The sequence below is a fragment of the Pseudorca crassidens genome, chromosome 15 (assembly GCF_039906515.1).
Source record: "Pseudorca crassidens isolate mPseCra1 chromosome 15, mPseCra1.hap1, whole genome shotgun sequence".
Classification (NCBI taxonomy): Eukaryota; Metazoa; Chordata; class Mammalia; order Artiodactyla; family Delphinidae; genus Pseudorca; species Pseudorca crassidens.
This window is the reverse complement of record NC_090310.1, coordinates 67,417,799-67,435,849: the sequence shown is the minus strand read 5'-3', so window position 1 is coordinate 67,435,849 and position 18,051 is coordinate 67,417,799. Positions and strand designations below refer to the sequence as shown.

General features: G+C 46.2%; 1 long non-coding RNA gene across 1 annotated transcript; it reads left to right on the top strand.

Annotated features, from left to right (window-relative positions):
* Nucleotides 1-4,682: 4,682 nt before the first annotated feature.
* On the top strand, nucleotides 4,683-17,647 carry LOC137207809 (uncharacterized). Its single transcript, XR_010935263.1, has 2 exons — nucleotides 4,683-11,920; nucleotides 13,048-17,647. It is a non-coding gene; the product is annotated as an uncharacterized lncRNA (long non-coding RNA).
* Nucleotides 17,648-18,051: the final 404 nt, after the last annotated feature.

The window sequence follows — 18,051 nt, the reverse complement described above, 5'->3', positions numbered from 1 at the left end:
CATTTCAAGTGGAAAAATAAATAAGGTTGGCCGTCCACGTAGGGGGCTCCGGGCGATGGCTGGAAGTGCGGGAGTGGCGTGGTTCTGTGCCGTCAATGTGCACGTGCTCCCATGGCCGTGACCTTTGAGACAAAGCTGGGTGGCTTGCCAGGGCCCTGTGCTGGGTGTCCACCTCTCCATCTCTTCTTCTAGAAAACATAACAGGAACACTGCCTGTCCAAGGCACAGGGCTGTTGTCAGAGTTTATTGTTGTAAAAGGGCTTGGGTTGTTTCATAAAAGGTCATCTGTTATACCTAGATTGGTAATTTATTGCTATGAAGTTTTGTGTAGTTTTCTCCTGCCCTTTGCAATCTCCGCATCGTCAGTGTATCCCTTTTTTCATTCCCACCATCGCCTATCAGTGCTTTTCCTTTTCTTCGTCAAAACTTGCCAAAGGTTTGTTCATTTTGAAGGTGTTTTCAGAGAACCAAGCTTACTGATTATGTCTGCTGGGTATTTTCCCTATCTGATGCTTTTGTGTTTTTACCTCTGCATTCTTTTGTTTCCTGCGTTTCTGGATGTATTTTGTGGTTCAGCAAAGTCTTGACAAGTTGAGGAGTGTTACACGTGGAAAGGATGGTTTGTTCAGCAAACATTGAGCCCCTGTACTGGGCTTGCTGGGGATTTCAGGGGCAAGACCCAGGCCTGACTCTCCAGGAGCGCATGACTCTAGCCTAGTGGGAAGACTTAAGAAAATAGACAACTGCAAATTCCAAAAACAAAACAAACAAACAAGGCTTTTGTGGCCACGCTCTCCTGTGGAGGCACCTGGATGATAAATGAAGCCAAGATTATTGCTTACTTTGCTCTCCCTCAGAAAGCAGCTTTCTGTCATAGGTCAAGCTCACTAAAGAGTCACAAACAGGCCTCCCTCTGAAAGATTTGTGGCCCTTTGCAGCAGGGAGCCTGCAGCCCACCCTTTCCAAGGTGATGCCACATCAGCGTTCTGTCTGCCCAGCACTGCTCTCCACCTGCCAAGGCAGCACCAGCAGCACCCTGCCCCCTCTGCCTGAAATGCCTTTCAGGAAAATGAGAAGTGGATACCTCTTCTGGAAAAGAGCAGGGTACCAGGTCTTAGAAAACCACACCCTGCAATTCTGCCAGTCGCCGCGGCTCCTAGTGTTGCTCGTGTGGTACCTGGTAACCACAAGATCCCATGAGGCCTAGGTCTGGGCTTCTTTAGGAACTGGTCTGTGCCCTGCTCTGTGCCTCAGTTTCCTTGTAGGTAAGATGTGGGCTTTGGAGCAAACACAGTCTTCCTACCCCTAATATACTGGGAATCCTTTCTCCGAGGATCTTCGGGTCCTCCTGGATGCATTTGAGGGAAGGTGATTGAGCTCTGGGAAGGTGGCACTGCCCTTGCAGGGCAGCCTGCATATGCCTTATGCTTTAATGATTGTACCACATGCGCCTAGATATGCCTCTGTCAGGAAGCCTTCCTGGACTCTTCCCTCTCCCTAGAGATCCAGTTGCCTAGATGACTTCACCCAGCCCTCTGTTGAGTGCTAGTGGTCATGCAGACTTTCTCTTTCGCAGTGATTGGGCTCCCCTGACCTCCCTAGGGGGCTTGCATTGTTATTTAATCTGAGGTACTTGTCAGAATCCTGTACAGGACCAGGCCTTGGGGTCACACAGTGGACAGGGTGGACCATCTCTGCCATCAGGGAGTCATCCAAGCTAATGGGAAAGGGGATGACCTTGGGCAGAAAATCCCACAGATAGATATAATATGGACTGTGGCAGGTGCCCTAAGAGCAGTCTAGGGGGCACCTGGTGTGGGCTGGGGAGGATTGATGTTCAGGCTGAGACCTGAGGACAAGTATAAATGTTGGAGCAGTGAAATAACAAATGAGATGTTATTTCTCACCATCTAATCAAGCATCTCTGCTTACAGCTGAAGAGACTGGACTGAAAGCAAAATGAAGGACCACCAGTATCTGGCTGCCCTGGAGGGCTGTATTGGGAGATAGTAAGGGGGGTTGAAGGTTCACGTGTTGGTTGGCGGTCCCCCAAACCCAGTCCTGAGTGAGAAGTCTTCAGTTTCCAACTGACTGGAACCATCACAGACAAGGATCTGATGGGAGTAGGGGGTGACCCAATCAGAACAGCATTTAATTTAAGGTGGGATTTTTTTCAGTAGGGAACAGGATAGCATTTGAGCAGTAACAGCAGCAGGACTGTCAAGAAGGTCACTGCCCTGTCTAGATCATTGGGAATGGGGAGGAGTAGATCCAAGGAGCCATGGTGGGTGAGGAGGGGAAGGCAGGAGAAAGAGCAGGCTGGGGAGGGAGGACAGAGAAAGATGAGAGACTCCCATTGAATAGCTGCAGGAAGTGAGGTCAGGGAGGGGGCATCCCTTGTGTTCAGTTGGCTGCGGGAGCCAGAACCCAGTCTCCTGGCATCTATTGCAAAGCTCACCCCTCATCCCCCAGCCCCCTAAAGGGAGAAAGGGTCACTGCTCTGAAAAGAGGGAGGAACTAAGCAGTGCTGTCCTCAGCAAGCCAGGGAAGGTGATCCTGACTAAAAGCCAGAAGAGGGGCAGAGTTTGGTCTGCCAGGCTTCAGGGAGAGAATTCCATATCGCGAGAAAAACTTTGATTAGAGCGGGCTCAAGATGAAGGGGAGGAGCTGGCCGAGCAGCAGCTGGAGGCTTCAGACAGAAGCCCTGGGTCTCCTTCTCCGGCTCAGTGGGCCGGGACTTGGGGAACACTTTAGGACCGACAAACCTTGAGCGACAAGGTTTCAGGGAGCCCGGGCCCTATGCCCCCACCTCTTTGACCACACGTCCCTGAGCCTCAGTTTCCTCACTGGCAAAATAGAGATGGTAACACCCCCTGTAGCCTGGCTCAAGGCCAAGTCTTCACAAATGTTACTGCCTTTCTTCTGTGCCCTACCACCCTCCACCGACCCTTACTGGGCTCAGGCTTCATAGGGATGTGGTATGATCGTCCAGCTCTCCCGCTCATTCATTCCTGCAGGGAGCATTGCCAGGCCCTGCGCCCAGCCCAGAACCTGATAAGACCACGCCCTCCGTGAGGAGCTCCTGCGGCAGCAGCGGGGAGGGCATCGAGGCAGTCCTGCAGGCGCATGATCACTGTGCTGTGTCATTGGGGCTGTGTGGAGTTAGGGAGAGACCTCATTTGCGAGGCCGGATGTCAGCACCTCAACATGAATTCCCTTAATTATTTTTTACAAGCCCCGAAATGACAAGATCCTAAAAGGGAGAGGAACACCTAGACGGTGCTCTTTCCTGAGAGGCCAGAACCCTGGCTTTGCATCCCTGCTTGGCCACCAGCTCGCCTAGGACCGTCCATGGATTTTTCCCTCTTGGAAAGAAATCACTGCCCATTCGGCCTCCTCCTCATGAGGAACTGGTGCGGGGATGTTTGAGAGTGCCCTGTCAGATACGGGGTAAGCACGAACCTTCTCCACAGACTAACCCTTTGAGCGGTTCTGGCCTCTCACCTCTTTTCCTGGACAACCTGTGGAGAGTCTACAGGGGGACGCTTCACTGCTTCTTCCGAAGCTAAACTCTGCCGATCCCCGCCCCACACTGCTAGTGGCCGCCCTCTAGGGCTGGGCGGGGAGCTGAGCCCCGGGCCTGATCCCCACCCCCTTGCCACGTGACCTTGCTCTCCTCTGCTCATTCTTCTCCAGGCACCGCACCCCAACGCCCATCTGTTCACCTAGGAGGGGTTGGCCCAGGAAGTCTTTCACCTTTCGAAAGCCATCTTCTGTGAAATATCAGTGAACTTTATCCTTGTTACTTCAGTCTTAAAGGTATTGGTTGAAAGAAAGTACGTTAAGACAAGCAAGCATTTAATCAAAGGGTTTTTTGCATTAAAGAATAAACTTTACATCTCTGGGGTGCAGAAGTGTCAAGAATCTTAGAGTCAAAGCAGACTTGGGAGGGTCTCTGAGGGAGGAAGACAAACATAACCCTTCCTTGGTTCCCTGTTGCTTGTGGTCCTGACTCAGCTTGGCTGTCAAAGCCCTGAACCACCCTTGAGGGTGGGGGCTTGATCTTTGTCCCTTGACCAGGCACAGCACCTGTCTGACCAGGCCTGGATAGAACCTGCTGGTTGGCTGGCCAGGGCCGTGGATGGCTGGAAGGCTCAGTCAATCTCCAGACCCCCTAAGGAGCTGAGTGGCCCTCACTCTCCTAGAAGTGCGGGAATTCAATGTGCCTCCCAAGGCTCCTCTTGGCAACTCTGAAGTGGCAGTATTTTCCAGCCTCTAGGGTCATATTTTACACACAGATATCACAGACACTAATATGTCACAAAAGATACGTGAGAAGAACCTTGTAAAAGGCTCTATAGCCTGGTATCCTTCCTGTGGCAACAGGTGGCTGTGAATCACCTCCCCTCCCTGGGCCTCAGTTTCCCCATGTGTAAAATGAAGCAGTTAGACTAGATAATCCTTGAGTTCCTTTCTAGCTCTAGCATCACCCTCAGATGCCCTGGTACCCAGAACAGTAATTGGACAAGGGGCATGGTGACCCCAGGATCTGGGTCAGTCCACATCTTGGAGCATGGCGGAACCGATGGCTGCAGCCCCCTGGAAGCTGAACGTGGCAGGAACTGGCTGAGAGATTTTTTTGCTGATGGTGAAATGTCCTGGCAGAGTCTATGCAGGTAGGTTGATACAGGTGAGGGGAGGGGTTGGGCTGTCCCTCCCTTGTGGTCCCCAAGTAACATATCCTTGCAGAGTCAGAAGCTTCCAGGACTGTTTGCTGGGTGCCAGCTAGATTCAGCCACTCATATTGGCAAAGTGGGTGAACCGTCTTTCCGCACACTGTCCTGGCAGGGCTTGCAGAAAGACTTTCTGCTGCCACCCTTAAATGCTTCCCTGCAATTCATCGTTATTGTGTCTAGAATCATACCTTCCTATAGCCTTTTGGTTCCCTGTCCAGGTGGCATATTCTCTGAGGATGTTGTGGTCCTGATGCCATAATCAGCCAGGAATAACTTAGCTCAGTGTCAGAGCCACAAGGGGAAGACTTGTCCAAAGTTGGAACTCTGACTATTGAAAGAAAAATAATAATCCATTTTCAACCTCACCTCAGAGCACACCCCCAAATTCAAAAACTTTTGATCAGAAAGGAGACATAAACCCATTAAAAACCAGAGAGAAAAAAAAAAAAGAGAGAAAAGGAATTGGATATTTAAAGTGTCTGAAAGGGGGAGCCCCTCTAAGCTAAAAAGCAACAAAATGCAAGAAGGCAAAGACCGACCAATTTGAATACATCAAAACTAAGTATTTCCAAAGTCAAACAATATCACAAGCAGAACCAAAAGGCAGAGTGGGTAAACTGTTTGCAGATCCATACTGTGTAAAAGATCACACGCAAAAGCTTAACAGTGAAAATGCAACAGATAGGTATGTAATTCATGTAAACAGCTCACAGAAGAGGAAATAGAACTGACAAAATTTTTTGAAAAAATACTCAATTTCACTAATAACAGAAGATCAAAGATAAAAAACAAAAAAGAAGCACTAGTTTTCACCAACAAATTAGGGGAAAAATGTTTAAGAATACTCAATGCTGGGCTTCCCTAGTGGCGCAGTGGTTGAGAGTCTGCCTGCCGATGCAGGGGACACGGGTTCGTGCCCCGGTCTGGGAAGATCCCACATGCCGCGGAGCGGCTGGGCCCGTGAGCCATGGCCGCTGAGCCTGCGCTTCCGGAGCCTGTGCTCCGCAACGGGAGAGGCCACAACAGTGAGAGGCCCGCGTACCGCAAAAAAAAAAAAAAGAATACTCAATGCTGATGAGGATACAGTGGAAGAGGCACTAAGTGTGAAGGGGAGTGTGAATTGGTGTAAGTTTTTGGAAAGTAATATGATAGTCAAAGAGAGGAGAGAGATGAAAGTTTCAAGAAAGGGCAAATGGCCTATATATTTATACATTTATTGAGTGTCTACTTTGTGTCAGGCATGGTGCTGGGTGTTAAAATGTGAAGATAAGATATATTGTCTGCTCTTGGGCACACAGTCAAAGAGGTAGAAAAACACAGATTCTAAAATGATATGTAGTAAGAAGGCCAGAGCTATGCTTGGGACACATGCAAAGCATGGAGCAGCTGGGGTGGGTGGTACAAGTGTGAAGCTTTATGGGAGTATCCAGGGAGGTTCCTAGAAGAGGTGCTTGGATGAGTAGGAGTTATTCAGGTAGAGGACAGAGACAGAAGTGAGAGGCATCATGGATGAACTCATAGACAGGGTTGCCAAAGTGTGAAATAAGAGGCAGGGGATGGAGAAGGCGGGACCGGATCACCTAGTGCCATGACTGTCTAATTGAAGAGTTTGGTCTTTTTCCTCTTGACAACAGGGAGTCACTGAAGCATTTTGAGTGGGCACGTGCCATGGTAAGATTTCTGTTTTAAGATGATGACTCTGGTTACTTGGAGACATTTGGAGGTGTGAGAACCAGTGAGGAGATGATTGCTTTGGTCCAGGTAGAGAGGGCAAGGCCTGAATTAGGGTGGGGGCCAAGAGGATGAAGAGAAGGTAAAGTTAGGAGAAGCTGCTGACTGACTGTTGCTGGGGTCAAAGAAAGAGAGTCAAGGATGCCTCTCCTGTTTGTGTCTTGGGCGGATAGGAGAATACCCAGGAGAAAGAGCAGGCTTGGGGGGGCTAGAAGAGGATCGTTGAGCTCCATTTTGGACAAGTTGAATGAAAGGTGGGCATCCAGGTGGAGACGGCCTGTGAGGAGCTAGGAGAGAGCTTGGATCCCAGCAGAGATTTGAATGAAAGATTTGGGTTGTGACTGATGGCAGTTGTAGCCATGGACTTTTGTGAGCTGCCCTAGGAGAATGGCAGCTGAGAAGAGAAAGGGGGTCTAAGACAGAGAACCTCTCCCCCATTTAAGGGTGGGCAGAGAGAAAGAAAAGCTCACAAAGGCAAAAGAGAAAGCAGAAAGATATGGAAAAAGCACCTGGAGCCTGTGTTGGCATGGAAACACAGGGATGTGGAGCGTTTCCAAGAGAGAATAATCAGCCGACAAAAGAGAAAAGCCAGTTAAGTAAGGACTGAGGGCCTGGCTGGAGCAATTAGGGGCCCCTAGATCCTCACAGGGGCAGTTCCTGTGAGAGGTGGGTCAGAAGCCCCCACAAGGTGGGCAGAGGAAAGTGAAAGGGGGAGGCAAAGCAGGCAGCATGGCACCTGTCCTGGGGAGTTCGGAATATGGGGGAGAAGCTGCTAGGGCTATGATTTGAGTCAGGACGAAATTCTGGGCTGGGCTGAGAGGAAACAAGGATAGACATGATGGAAAAGAGGTTGAAAGGGCTGTCACCTAAAGTCCTCTTGTCTGTATAAATCAGAGGCAAGATCAAAGGGCATGGGTGGTAAGGAGGAATAATGGCTATTGGTGACCTTGACTAGAGCTGTTGTCAAGTAAGAAAGTCTACATGCCAGTTTGGAGCTCACAGAGGAAGTGTGGACATCTCCCTAGGGGGTAGATGGAGAACTAGGAGAAGGTGCAGAGTTCATGGAGCAGGGCCAGACTCAGCTGTGACTGACACTTCAGGGATGGATGCAGGAAGAGGATGCTGCTGCGGAGACTGAGAAGCAGTGGCCGGAGGAGAGGACCGAAAAAGTGGGGGCCCTAGAAGCCCAGGGAGGAGAGCGTTTCCAGGGGTCAGGGTGGCCATTTATGTGCCAGATGCACAGAAGTCAGGGGAGGTGAGAGCATCCCGTGGACCTGGTCTTTGGGGACCCCTGCCATAGCAACTCTGGGGGAGGGGGAGAAGCCCAACTGGGTGGGGGTGATCTGGAGACTGGCTGAGAAAGCAGGAGGGAAAAGGGAGACCTGAGAGGACAGAAGTTTCTAGAAGGTGCTGTTTCTTACACACTGACATTTGGAGGGAGGAGGGCTATGCGAGGACAGAAGAGCAGGGACAGGTAATGAACGGGGCCCCGGGAGCAGTGGGATTAAGTGTATAGGTGAAGGGATTAGTTGTGTTCGTGGAAAGGGGAAAAATTAAATCATGTACATTTTACCAAGTAACCTGATCTCTGTGTTTTTCTGGAGGTGGTTTTTATGCCCTCCCAGTACTGACTACAGCTCTAATTAGCAGTAGTTTCATCCTGCCTGATGTCTGGGGCTGTGTCTTATTCATTTTTGTACCTTTCGGTACCTAGCAACAGGCAGCGAGCTAGGTAGAGACAGAATAATTGTTTTCTGCTTGAAATCAAATGTCTGAAATGGAGGTTCAGAATTTTTTAACCACAAAGATTTTGTGACAAATACCAAGGAATTAACAGACAGGGAAATAAGAGTCAAGCTGTCTGTATGTGAGGCTGTCTGGGTCTCAGGAAATGCACTCTGCGCTCTGGTGCGGGCACAGCTCTTTATAGTTTTTATGGTGAGGTTGTGACCATTGTCTCATCTGGTCATGGCAAACCCACTTTCCTTCCCCTAGTGAGGCAGACAGCTACCGTTAGTCCCATTTCACAGGTTAGGAAGCTGAGGCCCAGAGAGGCAGGATAGAGGGAAGGAATGATGGGCATTGAAGTCGGTGGGGATAGGGCACAATCTTGAATGCTTCATTCAGGGTCTTCACCACCACTACCTGGTGGTATCTCCTAGACATTGAGGAATTCTATTTCTTCCAAAGTCAAGAGGAAGCCTTGGTCTAACTGGCGGAGCTCGGGCCTCATTCCATCCTCTGACAGGACTCGGGTGGTGAGAGGCAAGACCTGAAGGAGAGGCCTCTGTGGCTTCTGTGTGAGAGAGCATCCCATGTCCCACCACAGCCACGTAAAATAGGGAACAGGAAATCTCCCTAAACAAGCGTTGTTAGGGTGGAATAAGGGATGCTAGAAAGCCCAACGCCACCGCCCCCCCCAGACATCCATTATAGGAAGTAACCAGGCAGAGGCAGGGAGACCTGTTAGGAGGCCAGGGTCCAGATAAGAGAGGGAGAGGCCTGAACTAGACCAGTGGATACGGAAATAGATCCAAAACTTGGAGATAAGAACCAGAAATGATGGATCATTAGCTATTAGGGGGAGAGAGAGGGTGAAGACAAAGACTCCCATGTGTCTCTGGGGTCTTGACGGTGGAGAGACCTCTGGGAAGGGGACCACAGCATGGGGAGCCAATGTGAGGGGCAAGACAGTGGTCTCAGATACAGCCAAGGGGTCAGGGTCATAGCCAAGTGGAGCCCAGCAGGCACTTGGATCAAGGGTCTGGGGCTCAGGAAGAGATTCTACTGGAAGTACTGGCCCAGGGCCATGACCGCTCGAGTAATGGGAACCCGGAGAATGAGTGAGATCACCAGAGAATGGGGCAGGGCCCAGGGCAGAATCATGAGTTACAGTGACATTTGAAGAACCAATCAAGGTGTGGGTAGGCGACAAAGGAGAAAGAAAAGGAAAGGCCTGAGACGCGCGGCAACCAACCAGAAGAGTGGGTTGCCATGGAAACCAAGGTAGTGAAGAGTTTCAAGGAGAAAGTAATCAACACTGTCAAATGCAGCAGAGAATTCCAGTAAGATAAAGACAGGATTTTTTTTCTTTAGATTTGATGATGAGTAAGCTTTTGATGACCTTAATAAGAGCATTTTGGAAGAGTGATGGGGCATAAGCTTAAATAATGTTGAGATGTGAGGGAGAGGTGAATCTGTCGCCAAGAGTCCTTTGAGGAATCTGGAAAGAAGACTTGGAGATGTGAAGGACAGGGGTGGGAAAGTTGAGCGTAGGAAAGGCAGGAGCAAGTTCATAGGCAGATGTCAACGCTCAAATGTGACGTGTTGTTTAGTGACGACAAAAGTTTATTCATTCTACATATTCTAGTTTATCACCTATTTTGTGCCTGGCATTGTGCCTAGCACTGTGGATTCTGTGGTGAATGAGTTAAAATAGGCAGATTTCCTGTTCTCATGGAGCTTGTATGGTAGTAGGGGAGAAAGACGTGAATCAGATAATCACACACATAAATGTATAACTTTTGACAGGCACTCCAAAAGAAAGGTGCCAAGTGCTGGAGGGTGCACAACAAGGGGACCTGCCCTAGGCCAACTCCAGGAGGCTTCCCTGAGGAGGTGACACTTGAACCAAGTTAAGGAGACAGAGTTAACTGGACAGAACAAATTGGAGAAGAGCATTCGGGGCAGAGGGAACAGTGTGTGCAAAGCAAGGTGCTGTGAGGCCAGAGAGGCAGGCAGTGCTGGCTGGGCAGAGCTTTAGAGGCCGGGGCTGAGCTCCTGTGTCCATCATGAGAGTGAGGGACACGTGCCTGAGGCCTGCCCTAGTATCTCCTGTGATCTGAGACTCTGGCTGGTCCATGGAGAAGTCATTAGAGGAATCACTTAGGGAGACCAGGTAGGAAGCTTCTGTCTGGACACAACACATTCTGGTCAGTCTTGGTGCTGGATGGATTGAAGAGGGGGAGGGAGAGGGGGAGGTATTCCAGAAGTCCCCTGAGTTTCTGGCTTGCCTTACTGGTGTGTGGCAGTGCTTTTCTACAAAGAAACTAGGCCTGTGAGGCAGACCCCAAGTCTGGTGGTAGACAGCTGAGGCACCCAAGCTGGGACATGGGGAGGAGGTGGCTGAATGCATGGACCTGGAACACAGAGTGAGACCGGTTCAGAACTCCTGAGGGGTCCTGAGCGGAAATGTAAATTGAAGTGGTATCTGGTTTCTGGAGCATTCTGAGGGGATGAGGGAGGCTGAGGAAGAAGAGGCCAGGCACCAACGACTGGGGCCTGTAAAAGGAAAGAACGACCCTCCTAAGGTACAGAAAAGAAAGGGCCAGAGAGGTCTTTCCCCAGAAAGATGGAGTGGTCATCAGTGGGTATGTGCAGAAAGGTCAGGGGTCAAGGGCACATCCACAAGCCCCTCCGATGTGCAACTGCACAATCACCATAGTGCCCCTGGAATTGGGCAGCCTGGGGTCCCTGCTGATTGCCACCCCCAGGGCCCATGGGAGACCTCTGGGGACCTTAACGGAGGCAGCTTTTGCCGGGGCGGGGGGGGGGGATGATTAAGGAGAGGAAGGAGAGAGGCAGCAAAGTCTAGGCCCTTTAAATTAAATTTTAGTCTTCAAGGAAAGAGCAGTGCTGGCATATGAATATTCTGAGGGAAGGGAGCCTGAGTAATGGAGTGATTAAGGATGGAGACAATTAGTGAAATGAGTTCCCACGGGGGTTGGGTTCAAGTGTGGTGATGGATAAATTAGTTTGGGGCAATAATGTGTATTTGACTGAATGGGGCAAAATTTAATTATTTACCTTTTAGAGGGTAACTTGATCTCCATGTTCTTTTGGGAGCTTTTATCTGACCTGTGTACCAACTACAGCTCTAATTAGCACCATTTTTATCCTGTCTCATGGCTGGGATCCTGTCTTCTTATTTTTTGTGTTTCTCAGCACCTAGCAACAGGCAGTAAGCTCTTTGGGTGCTGAATCAATATTATCTGCCTTGGAATGAAAAATCTGAAGTCAACATTCACACTTTTTGACCAGAAAGAATCTGTGACGATTCTCCGGAATTATGATGCAGGAGAGAACTGGGGTATTAAGTCATGGTGGCAGGGGTTTGCATGGGTGGGTAGGTGGAGAAAAAGTAAAGAAGTCGGCTCTCCTCGTCCTTATAAGCTCTGTGCCATTTATGCATGTTCACATTCATCATCTCATGTGAACTTCACCTTCCCCCACAAGCAACAGAGCATCACCCTACATCACAGAGGAGGGAACAGAAACTGGAGAAGCAAGTGCCTTTCTGACATAGAGCACAAGTAGCAGGAGCTGGATTCAACCTCAGTCCATCCAGGATCACAGTCCTTCTTCCCAGGACCAGGTTGAGCTGAGAGGAAGAAGAAGAGGGGTCTGTGAGGTCCAGGTGGAGACGCTCCGCAGGCATGTGCGGAAGGTTGGAGGTACGGTCCGACTGGAAACAGGATATTAAAGCATCGTATCAAACTGCGGTGATAACATCTGCAGCGCTAGCACTAGGGCAGGTAGCACTCTTGTCTAAGAAACCTCCCCCCCACATGAATGATATTTACATTGAAGCCCTCTGTATTTTTTTTTTAATGTTTTTCTTTAACCCATCTGAAACGGATTTCCGTGTATGGTGTGACACAGAGATCTAATTTGATCTTTTTGCAAATGGATAACCAGTTGGCTAAGCACCATTTATTTTCCCAACAGTATCTTTTCTCGCAGTTCCCTACGTCTACACTCTGTTCAGGTGTGTTGAGCTGTTTGTCTACTTCTGGGCCAATACCAGATTTTAATGAGCAAAAGCTTTATCTTACTACCCAGTAAGTTGAGCACCCCTCCCTTCCTTGCCCTTTATTCTTTTTTAAAATTATCTTGGTCGTATTGCACATTTACTTTTTCATATACACTTTCGAATCAGCTTGTCAAAGTTCCATGAAAAAAATCCTGTGGGAATTTTGTGTGGGATTTCATTGAAGGGAGAAATAACATCTTTAGGATATCAGTTCTTCCATCCGTGAACATGGTATCTGTCTCCATTTAATCAAAGTCTTATTTGTTTGGTTTGATTTTTAATGTCTTTTAATAAAGGTTGGTTGCTTTTGTCATAAAGGTTTTTCACATTTCTTATTAGGTTTATTCCTGAGTACCTTATCAGTGTTGCTCCTTTTGTGAGTGTAAAAGGTTTTGCTTTTTGCTTTCCAAATTTTAATCAATTTGCTAATCACGATGTTTCATTCGCAGACACACACTCGGAGTAAATGTGCTTTGTCCCTGGGCACACAAATGAGAGCACAGCACACATATAAAGTAGAACTAATTGGCTGGAAATGAATTAGAATTTTTGAATTAAAATTTAATTATATAAGTAATACATGAATACATTTTCCTTTAAATAAAATTATAGTATTACAGATAAAGAAGTCTCTACTGAACAGCCCCCCGCCCCTAGATCCCTCTCCCCCTCCCGAGGTAGCTCTCTTAGGCTTTTGCTGTTCATCCAAAATGTTTTCCGATGCCCATTGAAACACATCTTCTGTTCTCTTTTCGTGTGTTTGCACAGACATGATGTGTACAAGCTGGAGGTGTTGCTCTCAGCTTAGTGCGCCCTGTGGGACTCCTGGTGTAGCCGACGTGCTCTGCCGCAGTGTTCCTTGCAGCTGGCGACTGGCGGCCTTAGGATTACACCATGTTTGATTTTCTTGTTTCCTATTGATTGACTATTAAAATGTTTCCAGTGTCGTTCCATTAAGACAAACCTGTAAGAGCATCTTATAATTGTTCATTTTGCACATGTACAAGTATTTCTCTGGGATAGATACTTAGAAATGGAACTGATGGGTCATAAGGTATTCATATCTTAAATTCTAATAGAAATTTCTGAAGTGTTCTCCAAATTGCCTTCTAATGTAATCTCCTGCTAGCAGCGTGTGTGTGTCCATTTCCCCAGACCACGTCCAAGTTTTCCATTTTTAACCAGTCTGATGAGTGAGAAATAGTATCTTGCTTTAGTTGGCATTTTTCTGAATTACCTGCAAGACTGAAGTCTTCATGTGTTTACTGTCCATTTTCATTTCCTCCTCTGGATTGCTTGTGCATATCCTTTGCCTGTTTCTTTTTTTTTTTTAAGGTTTTTTTTGTCTTTTTGCTATTGATTTTTAAGAGTTTTTTATTTGAATATTAATACTTTGTCATGTATATTGCAGATGTTTTCTACATTGTGATTTGTGTCATTTAATTGTGTAGTATCTTTTTGTCTTAGAGAAATTTTAACTTTGATACGATCAAATTTGTCAATCTTACTTTTAGGCCATTTTTACAGTCTTATTTAAGAAAGTATTCCCTGTATCAAGGTCATAAGTATTTACTGTATTTCCTTCTCTAAAATTTATAGTTTCTGTATACATACATATTTAAGCCTTTATACTATATACAAAAAATAAATTCCATATGTACAAATCTTAGGATCTAACTTTAATTCCTCCCCATTCCCCCCAAATGGATAGGTAATTGTCCCAACACCATTTATGGAATAATATATCATTTCTCCGCTGATTTAGAACTGCCTCCTCTGCCTGACACTGAATTCCAATGCGGGTCTGTGTCAGAGCTCTTTCTGGTCCACTGATCTATTTGTCTACTCCTGAGCTTGCTAATATGCTTTGCTAACTGGCAGGACAAATCCCACCCTCTCTGTTGTTTTTGTAAAATTGCCTTGATCATCCTTGCATATTTGTCCCACCACATGAATTTTAAAATAGCCTGTCGAGTCTCAGGAAAAATTCTGCTGGGATTTTAATTGGGATCACATTGAGTTTTAGGTAAGTTTGAAGAAAATTGGCACCTTTATCGTATTTGAGTCTTCTGCCAGTGCTCGTTGCTATTATCTCTCAGTTCCGGTCACTCTCATGTCTTTCAGGGAAGTTTTATGGTTTTCTCTAAAGTCTTGCATATTTCTTGATAAATTTATTCCTAGGTTTATTACAGGTTTTGTTGTCAACTGTGAATAGGGTCTCCTCTCCCTTTATTTGTTTGGCCCTTGTTTTTCCATATTTCATTTCAACCTGTTTACCGATCAGTGGGCTTGACTTGCAGACACACACGCAAAGTGAACATTCTTCCTCCGGGGGACAAATATGCAAGCACCACCAAACACAGAGAGCCGGCGTAATTGGCTGGAAACAAATTAGAGTATTTTCAGATTATACTTCAATTAACGCAGTAAAGCATGAATACATTTTCCTTTTGAAAGTCGGACAATATGAATGTAACTAAAGTTTCCTTTGGCCACCCTCTGAAATCCTAGTTTCCCTCCCTCACCCGCAGTTTTATGTGTCTCCTTCCATAGAAATGTAAGTATCAATGGAGGTATTTTGAATGAATCATCCCACTCTATAGAGATTTTACTGTAAGCTGTGTTTTTTCACTCCATCTTATATTTCTAAGATATATTGATACAAATAGCTCTTGCCAGTTCCTTTTAGTAGCTGTGTTATATTCATTCCCATGAATGTGCTACATTTTTCCTTCCTAAGATCCATGGACATTTAGTTGCATCCTTTTCTTTCCTCCATCATAAGCAGCGCCACAGAAAATAGCCTTACACGTGCCTCTTCTGTAATGTTTCTCTAGGATGGTGATTGAGAAGTGGAATTTGTGTTCTCAGGGTTTCCACAGTTTTAGTTTTAGATGTTACCAAAGTGTCCTCCATAATTTCTGTAACATTTAAACTTCTAGCCAGAGGATATGGGAGGACTCCTCACACCATAAGTGATTGTTTTAAATGTTTGCCAATTTGCTGGGTGAAAAATTGAATAATTTTTTAAAGTTTATACATACCTGTTTGCTAGTGAGATTTTCATATGTGTTTTAGGCATTTGTATTTTCTCTTTTCTGAATGATCTGTTTATTTTTGCTCATTTAAAAAATTAGGTTGTTTGTCTTTATCTTATTGATTTTTGAGTTTCCTAGTGTAATCTGGAAATTAATCTTTTGTGTGTGTGTGTGTGTATATGTATATATATATATGGCACATGTTTTCTTCCAGCTTGTCTGTTGCCTTCAAATTTTGTAGGGGCTTTTGTTAGACAGAAGTTATCAATTTTGACATAATCAAATTTATCCATCTTTTCCTTTATTCCTTGTATTTATATATCATGTTTAGGCCTTTCTTACTCCTAAGGTTTAAGTATACTCTGTATTCCTTTCTAGTAATTTTGTTTTTATTTGGGTCTTTTTTTTTGTCGGGGGGTATGCGGGCCCCTCACTGTTGTGGCCTCTCCCGTTGCGGAGCACAGGCTCCGGACACGCAGGCTCAGCGGCCATGGCTCACGGGCCCAGGCGCTCCGTGGCATGTGGGATCTTCCTGGGCCAGGGCATGAACCCGTGTCCCCTGCATCGGCAGGCGGACTCTCAACCACTGCGCCACCAGGGAAGCCCTATTTGGGTCTTTAATGCAGCTGGAATGTATGTTTATGATTGAAATGAGATATGATCTAATCTTTCTGCAAACATACAGCTGATTATTGCAACATGACGGACTGTCTAGTTCCTTCTCTCTCCACTGATCTGAAGTGAAACTCCCTCATATACTGAATTGCCATGTCTAGGTAGGTCTGAGGCGCTGGTTCTTTTTCACCAGTCTATATATTTCTGTCTGCATCAGACTGTTTTATCCACTCTAGCTTGAGACCACCTTTTGATATCTGTTAAGTAAAATGTTCCATTTCATTGTGCTTCCTGTTCAATTAACTCAGCTAACTATTACTGCACGTTAACTCCTCCACATGAATTTTAAAACCTGCTTGTCAGGTTCTGTGAATTTAAAGATTAATTTGGGGAAAATCAACATCAGTACAATCCTGAGTCTTTCAGTCCATGAACACAGTATAGCCCTGCACTCATTCTGATCATCTAAAGGGCAGCCTTTAGTCCTATTTTATGGTTTTCTCCATAACGAACCTACCAATTTCCCGATGGGTTTATTCCTATAGTTTTTATTGTTGTTGTGAATGAGTTCTCTCTGCACCCCCTGTTTTGTTTTTCTTTTGCTTGCTACATTTTTTTTTTAATCCACTAATCACTGTACTTCATTCATAGACACACACAAAGTAAACGTTCTTCCTTCCTGGACACAGACGTGCAAGCACTGCCAAACACAGAGCTGCCATAATTGGCTGAAAATGAAAGGGAACTTTTCAAATGAAAGTTCAATGACATAAGCGCAACATGAATATATTCTCCTTTTTGAGAAATAGAACATTGCCGATGAACCTAAAGTCCCTTTTGGGCACCACTGCCATCCCATTTCCTTCTCACCCAGAGGTTGCTACTGTAATGGGCCCAATGTACACTTTTCTAGACTTTCTAAAAATTTGTAAATACGTAGGTAGGTACCCACAGGAAGTTACATGGTATAGTTGTCTCAAGTAATGAGAATTTTATCTTTTCCTTTTCACTTTTCATTGATACTCAATTTTTGTATTGACCTGGATTTTATTATGGTTACAGAACAGAATGTCAGTATTATCACCCATCACGATGTGATGACCAGTGACCTTCTGTAGCCAAACCATAGGCAGATGTGAAAGTACAGATGTAGAAGCTGGGAGATAGCAGTGGAGGGAAGGGGTCAGAGGACTGACAGGGACGGTAATGGGAGGCACAGGAGCGTCTGTGGACACACAGTGGAGTCAGGAGTGAAGGGGCAAGTAGGTTTCTTAAAAACCAACAGAGGTACTTGACAACTGTGATGGGAGAAGCAGGGATGGTGGGGAGTAGTTTCCAAGTGACCCAAAGCCTAATCTGCCACATGGGACATCAGTGGGTCTTATGAACTATTTAGAAATAGGGTATCATAGATGCTGGTCAGAAAACTCTCATGACCCGATTTTGACTAGGATCTTGTGAATATTGTCAGGCAGCTTCAAGGAAGCACTTTCCTCCCTGGTTAAAGGGATGCATCTGGAGAGCTTTATTGGTCCTGCCCCTTCCTTTCTGCCTAGGTGCTGTTGGGTAAAAACGTGATACTTGGAGCTCTGACAGCCATCTTGTGACCACGAGGGGAAGGCCAGGAGATGCAACTCTGTGCTGACTCAATTCGGACACCTGGCACCACTGACTTCTGGACTTTCTTTGAAATAAATAAAATGGTCTTACTGTTTGAGCCACGCTCGGGTGTTTTGTTAGATGCTGGTGAAAGCATCCTTCCTAATGCAAGGGATCTAATTGTTTCTTAGAGCTGAGAGATGACCTCAAGGAACAGATCACATACTCTGGGGTGAGAGTTTGGGGATGGGGAGAAGGCAGAGAAGGCTGCTCTTCTATCCTCTTGGATTTTTTTTTTTTTAACAATGTGTATGTATTACATGGAAAGAAACAGAAGACTTGTTTTAAAACAGTTATGATAAGAAGTGTTTCAAGATGTGAACAGTGGTTGCCTCTGGGTGCTTTGGGTACTTAGCAATTTTCTAAGATGTCCACAAATTATTTTTGCAATTAAAAAAATGCAAAGACCCAAGTTCTTAGGAGATAAAACATGAGAGAGGTAAGTTTTTGGGGGTTTTTT